General features: G+C 39.5%; 1 protein-coding gene across 2 annotated transcripts in view; it reads right to left on the bottom strand.

The window, feature by feature from the left end:
• The window catches only part of LOC121945632 (zinc fingers and homeoboxes protein 2-like), a 32,471-nt gene extending 28,839 nt beyond the window's left edge, over window positions 1-3,632 (bottom strand). For both annotated transcript variants that reach the window (XM_042489917.1, XM_042489918.1), the window contains exon 1: window positions 3,437-3,632. The gene's annotated coding sequence lies outside the window, so the exon portion shown is untranslated. The remainder of the gene's footprint in view (window positions 1-3,436) is intronic.
• Between the last annotated feature and the right edge of the window lie 10,552 nt (window positions 3,633-14,184).

Raw genomic sequence — 14,184 nt, 5'->3', positions numbered from 1 at the left:
AAAAAAAGCTTGGCCACACAACACGCTGAAGCAACTGTGTGAAATCTCGAAATGTGACGTTTCCTTTTATCAACAGAAACTCCTTTGATTGTTCAGCCTCCAATAAAAATGAGCCGCTTGTCATTCTAAATTATATAAGATTATGTGTGATTTTTACAGATCACACACGGAACCCATGTGAAGAACAAACATGAGCCTCATTTCTACTCACATGGAAAGAGCAAGAGAGCATGGCTTAGTGAGCGAAGCCAAGTTTATACCCAGAGGAATTGCTGGTAACAGGCATGACGGGGGGGTTAACTGCGCTGTGATCAAAACCACTTACATCTTTTACGGATTGGGCTCTGTTGGGCTGCTGATCAAGGAATGTTTAGAAATACAACATAGTAGGTCAGCCCAGTATGAGGGGAGTGCCGTCTAATGAACAAGATGTTTCATCAGACGCGCAGTAAGAATGTGAATACAGACTGCGTGACAGCTTCACTTAGAAAAGCAGCTTCGATAACAGACACTAAATGCTTTTCAATTAAGTGGCCCACCTGTAGGGACTGAGAGTGTTGACCTGTCAGAGGTCTGAGACTGTACACTCGTAAACAGGTGTATTGAATTACAGCGTTGTGGATCTGTGTCAGCGACTGTTTATCACAATCGGCAATACTAAGATATGAAATGCTACTTTAATCTCAACCTACAGTGCTGTCAGAGTCAATATCTAACTGAAACTGGCACTGGGAGCTGAGGCGCCTCTGTTCTGTGCATTGTCATTGTCAGGTGTAAGTCTCTTCTTTTGTTTATCATTTTTATTTTTACTGTCATTGTCACCAGCTTATGTGTATGTTGTTTAGGATGGATTCAAATCAACTATTATTATGTGCATGCACAAAAAAAGGCAAAAAAAACGCTTGCTGTATAGTAGTCAAGGGATGCACCGATTCAACTGTTCTTCTCCCAACCATCTCAATTTAGGGTATGCACCAATACCAAGTACTACTCTGATACCAGTGCACTCTTTTTCTAAATTTTTAAACATATAAAATCTCACTGCAGGGAACTGGTTGGACTCATTTTCCTGTGAGGTAACGTGATGCCACAGATCATTGTGGTTCCAAAAACTGCACTGGCAGCTCTCTGTGACTGAATGACTCTAACTAATAGAGGCAGTGAATTGATTTTATATTAAAATTGACAAATAAACTGTGTATAATGTGAATAAATCTAGTCATGGCCAATACCCAAAGACACTTGAACAGTGTCAGCACCAATGCAGCATACTGGACGACTGTCTCTTCTAAGCAACACTGTAGGTGTACACACTTCCCTAATTCTGTCAAATCTCTAAAAAGGATTTAGACAAATTATGGAGGGCTTGATTACAATGCACTAAGGTCTAAGGTTGCAATGGTATGAGATTTTCACAGTATGATAATCATCAACAATATCACAGTATTACAGAGTTATCATTATCAGTTATGATGACCCTTAAATTAATGAAAACAGAGGGTTTTTTCTTTGGTTGAACAAACGATTCAGTTTTTACTAAAACTGAATCTTGACAACATCTTTTAAAATGGGGATATGTATAAAAAGTCTCCCTCAGAATAGTAAAAATAAGGTCAGATTCTCCACCTGGTTGCCTTTTATTCTGTCAATTTTCATACCACATAATACCTTGAAACCGGTATACCGCTGCAACCCCACTGAAGTCTGATGGAGACATGCAAATCCAAACTTATTGGAAAGTAAGTGAGTTTTGGTGATGCTGAAGAGACTTTATGACATAGTCTCCAAATAATAAAACTATATGACTTTGTGCTGTATGTGAAATATTTTGTTACATGACATACAGCACTGTACAAAAGTCTTAGGCCGCCATAGATCTGTTGTTTTAGCAAAGCTGCAGTGAGGATATACATATATTTATTGCCCAATCTCTTTATAAAAGATACAAAGAGAATATGAAGATCATGCACATGCAATAAAAGTGTGACCTCGCTTTTCAGGTAGCACCTCCTCAACTCTCTTGGGCAGACTATCTTGAAGCTTTCTTATATAATCTTCTGGTGTAAGAGTAGTAATGTAAATTGCCTCATATAGTTTGAGCAGTCAAGACATACTAAATACTTGCAACATTAGCCTGTTGAGGTTGTATTGGTTTTTTTTTCTGAAATATTTGCATTATTAACGCTGTATACATATTTCCTGTATGTTTTGCTTGTATTTTTATAAGAGAGTACTGAGAATAAATATGCATTATTATTATAACCTTGCTATAATGATGTTTAAGGCGATCTAACATTTTTGCAGCAATAGCACTGTACATCGGTGTAAGATGAGAAAAGTGGGTAAGAGATCATATGCACTGACCTAGAAAAGCAAGCACAATGTCCCTGTTTGAACTATGGCACTGGAGTACTTGACTGTTTGTGTTTATGGCATAAGCCTATGCAATGTTTGATCCTTATCTGTTTATGCTCAAACCTCCTCTAAATCATTGCTTCTGTCATATTCTGTGCAGGATACAACACAATGAAATAAATCAGACTGACACTATCTTTTGAAAAGGTTTTCCTGGGTGCACTGGGGACACATGCTCCTCTGGTTAAAGCAAAATGACTACAGAGTGCGGCACACACACTGCCGGGGCACTGGGTTCATTACCAAAGTTGATATTGTGAATATGAAGAAACCACGCCTGACTTTTTACAGCAGTTACAGGCCTACAGGATATAAGTCAGCTCCTCTGCTACAGCACCGTGTGCGTCTCTGTCTGCATTCAGTACAAGAGCCATGGTCTCGGAGGGGAGGAGGCATCACCAGGGGGACGTTACGCCTACATCACAAGAGTCGCACAAATCAAAGTCTATAAACAACGTCGGACTCCAAAAGTTGCACTGAAACCTCCGTACGGCTGAATGTCAGCGGGAACACCGGCGGCGGTGCGGAGTTTGGCGGCCGTTTCCGCCGGCCAGCCCGAGATGTGACAGTGGGGCGCAGAAAAACACTCTCCCCAAATGTTCCCCCTCTCGCCATCGACGTAACAACATGTCGGCAAAGGACGGCCATGTTTTGCTGGTTATGTCGACACGGGGAGGAGGAAAAGTAGACACGATGTTTCTCCTCTCTGCCTTCTCCCACCAACGTATCAAAGTGAAACTTAAACACAGGGGGAGAAAAAGGTCCAATTAACAACTTGGTGGACACATTGTCTCACACGCAGGTGTAAACGGCAGGGGCAGGCAAAGTTCATGCGGCTAGACAAGTTAAAATATTTATACAGAGGCGTGTGGGTGTTTTGGGAGCCACGCATAAGCAGAGCAAGCCACGAGAGGCACAAAAAAACAACTACATGCAGTTTTAACTTGAGGGACTTTTCAGGAGGAGGGAGCCGCGGCGAGCTCGAGAGAAAAACAAGAGGAAGACTTTATCCGTTTCTTACCTGCCCACCGTTTTGGCGCGATGCTCAGGTAGTGCGGTACAATCCCAAAGCGACTGCTAAACCAACAAACGAGCCCAAATCTGTTTTAAACACTCCCACGGCGGTCCGATAACCGAGCAGACAACAGGCGACAGGAAAGAAAAAATTGGCGATCACAAGGAGGATCTACGCCAAAAGCCACATGATCGCCGACGTCAGAGTACGTATTTGCATGCCGTACCGGAGCGCCGGTGTCCGTCCATAGCGGGTCCATAGTGTTATTGCCGGGAAAAGTTCACAAACGGGCGGAGGAAAGTGAAACAACCCTGAGTCCAGACATCGGAAAGAGTGCTGGTGGCTCCGTGAAGCATGCCCGCTGCTGCAAAAATGAATGAACTGCGCCTTGTTGCCGTCAACTTCTCTCCGTGACGCTTGTCTGCATGTTCGCTTAGAGCTAATTGAATATTACAGTATGAAAGAGGGGGCGTTTGTTACTCTAAGAGTCCCACCCCCCCATGTCACCCCGCCCACCCCTCTTCCTCTCTCTCCCCTTCTCTCTGAATGCATGTGCATGTGATGAGGTGAGTTGCTGCAGTGCTTTCTCAACTGGAAGTCTCTTCTGCAGGCACACACACACACCCCTGCCTTTCATCACACACACACGCAGGATACACACTAACATCTGGATCCACAAAGGTTAGTCTGGGGTCAGCTGATATTCACAGTTTGTGTTGGTGAGACAAACTGCCCTGAAATGACACAGATGGCTCAGTGAGCGCACACGCAACAGTGACCTCCACTGGATCCTCTTAGGAAGTGATTTTGACCTTGGCTCGTGCATGCATCACAGTGCTCACTGAGCTGTGGTGGAGTCATATACAACATTTGGGCTGCAGGGATTCCTCTGGGTTTCACCAGTGTCATACATGAATGAAAAATATTATATTTTCACAGGGAAAGTGTTATTTTTGTAAACAGGGAAGTTGTGTTTTTACACCGAGGCTAGTTTAGATACAGCACGGTGACCCTGGACTTGGAAGGTTTTTATTGTTTTGCTTCAGTAGGATGGAGGTTTGCTAAAATGTGGTTTGAAATTTGGCTGCAGTCTCTTAGGGCAGGGATAATCATAGGAGGTCAGGGGCCAGTTCAATAACAAAGATTAATAATGTTTTATCAGATAAAATGAATAAACATCAAAAGGTCCATGACTCATTGTTCTTTATAGTTATTATTTTTTTAATTTACTGACTTATTTGCTTAACATATTAGCCTGGACCTTTAATAGGGGTCCAGGGAATCCTCCCCTGGCACTTTGTTTCGATAAGCTGTATTTTTAAAAATTATTAATTTATTTATTTTTGTTTTTTAAATGCACTTTAGCACCTTAATTCACATTCAGAAAAAAAAGAAATCAAAGTATAAATCAATTTATTTTCATTGCGAAGTAGAAAATAGTTGGCGGGCCACCCAGAACGTCATTAGTATAATAAGTATCACTGCCTTAGGGAATAAACCAGTGAATCAACAATGCTTTGCAAATACAGGAATCAGTTAAAACAATTCAGATGATTTCCATTATTTTCTAAGGCTGTGATTTTGATTTTTTTTGTTCTGGATGCAAGGTTTCAAGAGCAAATAGCATACCTGCTTTATATTAAATTCTTCAGCAAGTTTGTGTTGCACTTCCATAAAGTTTGGCAACCTGTTACTCTGATGAACTGTAAATAGTCAGAGTGTCAGGAGAGAAAAACAAACAAAACAAAACAAATCAAAAACAAGCAAACAAAAAAAAAAACAAAAACATCAAACAACAAATATTATATATTTATACTACCTCTCATACTGTATATTTTTGAATTACATACTGTACATTTTGTATATATTCTCTATCTCTTCCTTTTGTGAATACAATTACATGTCTATGTTTGTCTTTTTTTCTATTTTTCTTATCCCTAACTTATTTCCCTCCCCTGTACTGTGAGCATTGCCAACCCGGAAAAAATTCCTTGTTCCTCATTTGTTGAACTTGGCCAATAAACGTGATTCTGATTCTGATTGTGAGAGACAGATTTTTCAGTGCAGTTTGCAGATCAGTGCTGCAGACTGCACTGAAACTATTATGCAATGCTTGCTTCTGTATGTCCCAATGATGTGTCTGTGTGAGTAAATTGTTTGCTATTTACACACTACTTAATCAGACTGGCCATAGGGTGAATTCAGGCAAAAATGACGTTTCCTAATTGATTTCCCCAAGCCATAATGGTAGTCTAGAGGAATGGTCAGATCAATACACCAGGGTTCATAAGCCTGGATAATAGAGACATCAGACATGCGAAAGGTCAGTCAGTCAGTCATTTTCTGTAATCGCTCGTCCTCGTAAGGGTAGCGGGGGGGCTGTGCCAATCCCAGCTGTCATTGGGCGGAAAGTGGGGTACACCCTGGACAGTTCACCAGACCATTGCAGACATGCAAAAGGTAATACAGATTAAATGTATGAGTGTGTTTCATAAAATGTACTTGTGTTGTGTATAGGCTAATTTACTTAAATCTAATCTGGTTTGTTTAAATCACACCTGACTGTAATCGAGTGCACAGACGTCTGCTCTGCAAGGTCAGTAAGTTTCTATTTAATTATTATAAACAGTTAAGTGGCTGCTGGGGGATTTGGATTCATTTCAAATGGCATCATTAGCTGGATTGGTATTCTATTGTTATTGACAACAAATCATTTTAAATATGAAGAATGGTTCACCACAAAAAAGATGATAAGAAAATAATTAAGTGGTAGTGAAACAGTTGTTTGCACAGGAGCAACAGCACATTTTTATATAATATTAACCATTATTTATCTTGCTTGTTCAGTTTGTGATTGACCAAAATTAGTGTAGCTATCCCTGGAGCCACATGTCAAAGTAAATATATTGTTTATATTCTGCTTGAGTATTTTTAATAATGTTAGTTGTTCTCAGACCAGAACATCGAGACAAACTCCCCTGGCTAGATGAAAACAAACATAAAAGGAAAACTGATAAATTGGCTGTCCCCAACAATGTTATGAAGGGAAATGCTGAAACATCAGAGCAAAGTTAAGATCAAGAGGAGTATATTTCTGCAGCCTTGTTTTGAAGGACTATTTTACCTGCAGGATATTTTACTATGTTGTTGAGCCAGGTTTTCACATCTCCTCATGTCCCTGACATTTAAATTTTGTATGAAGGTTAATAATTTTTAATATTCAGGTCTGTTGTTGCATCTTTTATGAAGTTGTCTGCCTGCTCTGATCCTTTCACACAAAATTCCTTTACAAGCTATCTGAATGAGTTAAACTGGTCAATTTTCTCTATTTGACATCAGTTCATCCTCAGTCTTTGCAGTGGTTCAATCTGAATCCTTATCTACAGAATGCTTGTGAAGTGCACAAAGGTGTAAGTTTTGTTTACTTGGCCTGGGCTCTGTAGTACACAGTTTATTGAATGCAGACCAGTCTTCTTCTCCTTTTACAGATATGTGAAAGTAAGCTAACGAGGTGTCACAAACCTTCTTGGTCTCCTTGAGGACTCAGAAAAATACTCATTAGGATGACAAAATCAGAATGTGAAAGATAGATGTTTTCTTGCAGGCTGGGATTTTCTTTACTCTGTGAACGCACCATCAGGCCCACAGTATAAAGGAGCTTGACCTGTGAGAGCCAAAAAGTTGACACTAGTTGGGACATCTCTGCCACCTAACAGCTGTGGATCACAGCAATGAGCAGTCACATCTGTAAATCATATACATCTTTGTCACAATGTTCTATATTACTTTTATACATGCCTTGAACAACACCAATTCCAAAAAAGTTGGAATGCTCTAGAAAACTTGACTAAAAGACTCAGTAAGCTTTGGGGAACTGAGGACACGAATTGTTTAAGTTTTGAGAATTCATTCTCAATTCTTGCTTGATGTACAACTTTAGTTGCTTAAAAGTGTGGGGTCTTTGTTGCTGTGTTTTGCACTTTAAAATGCACCACACATTTTCTATGGGAGACAGGTATAGATTGTAGACGGGGCAGTCTAGTACCTGCACCCTTATAATCAAGGCTCTAATGTTGAAACACTTGCAGAATGTGGCTTGGCATTGTCTTGCTGGAATAAGCAGGGACATCCCTGAAAAAGATGTCATCTGGATGGCAGCATGTGCTCCTCCAAAACCTGTATGTACCTCTCGCCATTCATGGTGCTTTCACAGATGTGGAAGACACTAACACACCCCCATACCATTACAATTGCTGGCTCTGAACTTTAAGCTGGTAACAGTCTGGATGGTCCTTTTCCTCTTTAGCCCAGATGACATGACATCCACAATTTCCAAAAAACAATTTGAAATGTAGATGTGTCAGACCACAGCACACTTTGCCGCTTTGTATTAGTCCATCTCAGGTGAGCTCGGGCCCAGAGAAGTCAGCGCTGTTTCTAGATCTTGTTGATATATGGCTTACACTTTGCACAGTAAGAGTCCTGACTTGGATTTTTAGATGAAGCAAAAAATTGTGTTTACACATGGTTTTCCAAAGTGTTCCTGAGTCCATGCAGTAATATCCTTTTTACAGTTATGTTAGTTTTTAATGCAGTGCAGCCTGAGGGGTCAAAGGTCAAGGGCAATTAATGATGGTTTTCAGCCTTGCCCCTAACGTACAGAGTCCTTGACATTCTCTGAATCTTTTGATGATATTGTGTATTGTAGATGGTGAAATCCCTAAATTCTTTGCAAATATGTTTTGATATTTACTTCTGTAAGGTTCCAAACAGGTGTTGATAGATGATTCCACACCTTTCCCATTTGTTTGTGGTAGTGTCCTCAATTCCCAAACACTCACTGAGTGTTGTTGAAAGAAAAGGTGATGTAACAGTCTGAATTTTGGAAAAACAAATAGGAAATGACTTATTTGTAGCATAACATGTCTTATCAAACAATAGCAAGGAAGCAATGAAAAAAGCTGTGCTTCAACCAAGTTTGGTCCTCTTTTACTTTGGAGTTAATGTTATTCCTGAAAAGTTGGAAAAACAAAAATACAAAGACAAAATGTACCAAATCACATTAGCTTCAGTCAAAAACACACCAAATGTGTAAAATTATGCTGAATTTGAATTTTTCCTTTCTTTTTAAAAACAAAAAATGCTCCAGATCATTTCTTACTGTGGAGATGTATTTTGGAAGATAAAGTCCTCTTTGTTTTTTCAGAAATTTAGGACACTTCTTGGATGGGCATGAAACTCTACTGGTTAGAGATCCAGACTGTAGGATCTAGTGGAATCTAGCAGTGAAGTTGCAGATTTTAGCCAACTGAATACCCCTTTGATCACTGCTCCCTCTTAAAGCATGTAGACGGATCTACAATGGTTCTCATGTAACTAGAAATGCTAGAGGAACTCTCTAAAGCCAGTGTTTGGTGTGTCCATTCTGGGCTACTGTAGAAACATGGCAGGTTTCGTGGAACTGGATCTGCTTCTTTATGTAGATATGAACGACTCATTTTAGCTAACAAAAAAAACCCCAAACGATTCTTGGCTTCTGGTGATTATATACTAATGAAAACATAATTCTGAATATGATATTTAATTTCTGCCAATAGATCCCCTTAAATCCTAAATACAGGACTTTTTAAACATCGGTACAAAATATGAGTAACTACATTTGAAAATGTCTGGTTCTTTGATAAATAAAAAGTCAGTCAGAGAGAAAGCCTGCGTAAATAAAAGACACAGAGAGAAATTAGGTGCATTTTGGTATGATACATCATCACCCAGTCCTAAAATCGATTGTGCCAACGGCAAGCTGAAACTTAAGTTCATATTTTGTAAAGACCTGAGATACACTTAGGAGCATAAATACATTCACTTTTAGATTCAGGGTACATTTTAGATGATAATGGTAAAGTGTTTTGTCACTGAATGCAAAAAAAAAGAATTTTGATCTCAGTAGGCTACAGCTTTGATTAACGCCCCTGGCTTTCTTCTTCTTCATAGCAATGAGTGGCTCATGTGTCCTGTAATATTTAGAGTATTTTTTTCCCAACTAGACCATAATCTTTTGATTATAAAATGGGTGATGAATATACCGGTGCTAATTTTCTGTTCTTCCACCGCTATTTCTTATCATTCCTATAACATGGCCCTGCCATAATGCATAGGACAGCGTCTTCAAGAAGTACACTTTCCTTTTAAAAGATCACAGCTACCCTACAAGCTTAGAAAGGCTGATACTTGAAAACATTGATAAATGAAGGAAGACTGAATTTGATTAAGGTGTTCATGGGCTCTATGCAGTATAAATTTCTGTTACTGTACAGACTGACTAACTTGGTTGTGTTTTTTTTCCAAAAGAATTTGTCAAAAAAAAAAATCAATACAGTAACCTGGATTTTCCCATCAAATTGCCCTTTAATATAATAATAAAAATAGAAACATACTTTCTAATCTAAAAGACAGTAAATTCTGAGTGTGTATCTGTAATGTGATTAGGACAGGAGGTCACTAGATGGTGCCACATGGCTGCACAATCGGTCCAGTGTGGAATCCCTAAACCTCCCAGCTGCGACTGAACTGGACTGGTTGGGTGTTTGTTTTTTGAAGTACTTTTATGGCTGAAGTCTAAACACCTTTCAGTGCATCTAATAATAACTTTGCTTCTATTTATACCACCTTGGAACATATTTTTTTAACTTTCAAACATTTGCAGTATATCTCTACAAGTTTTCCATTATATTTGCTTTGATTATCAAAAATAGCTCCGTGTGGCCATTTTTACATATTACTTATTAACATGGCAGGGTTAGAATTACTGAATGAATTGGAATAAAACAACTTTGGGAATGAGGGATGAAAGTAAGAGACACAGAGAGAAAGAGGGAGGAAGACTTAAAGTCAACAAATCAGTTTAAATATGAAGAAAGGCTTTGTCCCAATAGTTCATTAGGAGTTCAAGTGTCAGTGTGTGGTCAGAAGGAAGTTTTCTTGGCCCATAATAGATGGCGTGCATGTGATCACTAACTCCATCTTACACACACACACACACACACACACACACATGCACGCACGCACGCACGCACGCGCACACACACACACACACACACACACAGAGCACATTATCTCTTCTCCTATCCTCTCGTCTCCTCTCCTTCATTTCTTTGTTTACCGAATTACATTAAAAAAGATCTTTCATTCTGTTCCTTTGATGATTGATTTGTTTATTGATCATTTAATTTTTCTTTTGGACACGGCTGATTGCCACTTCTGCGATTGTGAAGTATCTATAACTGGGTGCAGGAGTTCTAAGCTTTAGGTTTCTCAACATGCCAAAGCAGAGCACCATTAAGAGTGATCAGTTTACTAAGAGTGTGGATGTTTTTTTTCTTCACCTTTCCAAAACCAAAACCCACTGTTACTCTCAAGGCACTGTAAGTTAACAATAGCTTACTACATTATTTGGTGGACTTACATCATAAAAAGCCTTCATTAGGGCTGGCACAGCCTTTAGTTTGTGAGGGCCACTGTTGACTGTGGCAGATTCTGGATGACATTAGCAGATCTATCCTCTGCTTTTATTGAATTGTAGTTTATTCAAAATATGTTTTCGAGTCTGATCAGTTTTACTCATCATAGAACTGAAAATACTAACAATAAATAACAATAAAGCATACATCTAGCTACCCTTTGTGTTTAGTTTACATTCTTCTTGTTCTTCTTTTTGAATTTGAAAAGGGAAAATGTACATCAACCAATATTCAGAAAGACCTAAATACACCCGAGTTAGCTCAAAGGCTAGTTTTCATCAGCAGTTTCTTATTAAAACATGTTTTTCAAAAGTAAGCATCTAAATCTAAGTAGTATTTTTTCCATTTAATACTGTATTATAGCACAAGAGCTAACTAGCCCTACTCTACCCATCAAGTGATGAGGACACTCATTATTTGCTCGGGATCTTTTAGCTTTAGCCTCAGTCTTTATTGCATCATTAGATGGCGCAGAGTTAGAATGTTTTATGTAGCTAACAAATGCATATTTAAAAACATTTCTAAAGGTTTTCATTTTCAAATTTCTCAGTTGGAAATATTAAAAAGTCAGCTGAAGAACTCAGCGAGTCCATGTACAGAGGCTATATCCTCACCGCAGTGTTTGCGGGTTTGAATCCAACCCGTGGCCCTTTGTGGCATGTCATCCCCTCTCTCTCCCCCTTTCATACTTAAGCTGTCCTATAAATAATAAAGGCAAAAGCTAATGAAATAATCTTTAAAAGAACTCAAAATGCTCATGTTAACTACATAGCTAGCTACATGTGATCTGCCAGCAGTGGCAAGGTAAAAATAAGAGGTCTGCCTGTCTGAAATCAAACTCCCAGAGTTTCAAATGTTACCATGAAATTTGAGTGATAAATCAAGTAAACTACATTGTTTAGGTAATCTCTATAAACAAATATTTTCATATTAATTCAGAATCCCTAGGCAATGGAACAAGATTTTGAAAGCATATTGGTTTTATAGACCAAGGAGTATTAATCAATGAATCAGCTTTGACTGCACGCAGCCAGGTCAGCCCTATGTTCCCTCAATCCTATGCTACTTGATTAATTTTCTTCCATCCCGAATTAGGTCCTATGTTCCCTCAGCATCAGAGCTGGCCCTTCCATAACTGGGATGGAGTTTCTCAGGTTATTACAGTTGTAAAAACATAACTTTACCAACAGAGGTACTAATCTGAGGGCACACAGAGCTGAGGTAATATAGACATGCTCCCTATGCAGGTAGACAATCCGTGCAAAGAGCCAAATTGCATTGGCCAAAATGCAATCCCAGAACACATCTCCTATACATAAACTCAAGTAACTATAGGACTGTAAACCATGATTAGCACACGGAGGAGGCTTGGCCCAGATATCCATAATCTGGATATCGGGATATCTGCTGGCTGCAGTGGAACCCTGAAATGTTAGCCATTAACCCCAGAGGCTCAGACCGATAGCCGATGGTTTCCGAGACTGGTGTTTGCTAGACAGCAAAGCTTAACAGGTGTAGCAACACTGACTATAGGGTACTGGGTTTAGCGAACAGTCAATTGACCAGTTGGCTTTTCTACACTTATAAAAATATGCCTGTTGTAGTGTTTTGCTGTTGCCTTGTATAGTTGATGAGACTACACTAAATAATGGAGATGTTATAGTTGTAATGACTTGCAGTGATTTAGTGTGCATCTATGAATGCACTAATGTGTGTGTGAGTGTGTGTGTGTGTGTGTGACTGCAGGTTGTGCGTGTACTTCCCCAGTGAGCAATTTTGGCGCATTCAGACAGTAGACAGTTGGAATATAGTCAAGGAAGCTGTTTGGTAACGATGTATTCACAGACAGCTCATCCAGTGGGCGTTTTTTTTCTTCTTTTATAAATCCTGTTATCACCACTGTAACCTCAAACTAACTTCCATTCCCACATTGAGGTTCAACCATGACACAGCTGTTACAGCAAAGGAAGAGGAGGAGAGACACAAATGATTGTGACTTTTCTATTTCCGTACCGTACATGTCACAAGAGCATAAGGAGAAGGAAGGGATGACCTAGTGGCTAAAGAGACCATCCTGCCACAGCTGTGCTCCCACAGTGTGTTCTGGCAAAGTATCATGCTGAAATCTCTAAGAGCTAAATACAAAACAGAATGAAGAGTAGAATAATACAGCAGAGTACATTTTTGGAAGAGACTCCTGCACAGACCCTCTCTCAGTCACAAGAGAGGAGCGCTTACAATAATTGAGTCCAGAGATTCTGAAGGTCAATTAAGTTCACTGCGCTGATAGATTTAGTAAATACACAGAATTACTAGTTTTACAGAGAAGGACCAAGCCTTGTGTTCAGCTATTTTGCAGTGGAGTTTTGCTTTTTAAACAACACTGAAAAATTACTTGTTGGCTCAGGTGAGAAGCTTGACTCCAAACCCTTTGGCTCATCTCTCTACTGTATACTGCACAAAGGAGGAGCAGTTCTCGGATGATTACCTTGGCTTGCAAAATGATTTTACACTATGTGAGAATATACAATACACTATCACATAGATTTCTTTTCAAGCACCCCATCTACTTCTATTAACTTGATGAAGGAAATTTTGTTGTGTAGCCCGAAAATGCTACAAGTCATTCCAAGGAGGAAATCAGATCACTGTACTTCTCCTCTCCCTCCGCTCCCACCTCTCGTCCTTGTTTAACTCAGCTTTCTTTGATTTCAAATCTACGTAATTCTTTTGTTTTGCAAGACTAAAACAGCATTCTTTCTAATTGAGTGGAGCAGCAGCAGAATGCACAACGTTTGGCACGATTATGTTTTCCCAAGGCAGACGAAAAGAGGAAGAGGGCCATTTACCAGACAATTCATCACCCCACTTTCATTTCTGTGAAATGCTTATCCTTGTGGTTAAGGGTATTGTCACTTCACAAAACATGATAGGAAAATATTCACCGCAATGACATAAATTAGGAGGGGATTCATTGAAATTGCTTCCACTTTGTTTGAAATGTGCGTGTCTTGTCTTGAGTCATCGCTGGCGTGATGCAAGTATGCGAACATGTGTGTCTGTCAATGCCACCTCTATATGTTACGTTGAAGTTTCTCAGGGTCTGACAGAGCTACCACTGTAATCATCAAACACACACATGGTTACAATCACACCATATGGCTTTAAGTAACAGAGGGAGAGAGAAAAAGGAAAGCCGAGAGAGATAGAGGAGGCAAAACAAATAGGGTGAAGTCA

Source organism: Plectropomus leopardus, chromosome 7 (genome assembly GCF_008729295.1).
Source record: "Plectropomus leopardus isolate mb chromosome 7, YSFRI_Pleo_2.0, whole genome shotgun sequence".
In the NCBI taxonomy this organism is placed as follows: domain Eukaryota; kingdom Metazoa; phylum Chordata; class Actinopteri; order Perciformes; family Serranidae; genus Plectropomus; species Plectropomus leopardus.
This window is presented reverse-complemented; position numbering and strand designations above follow the sequence as displayed.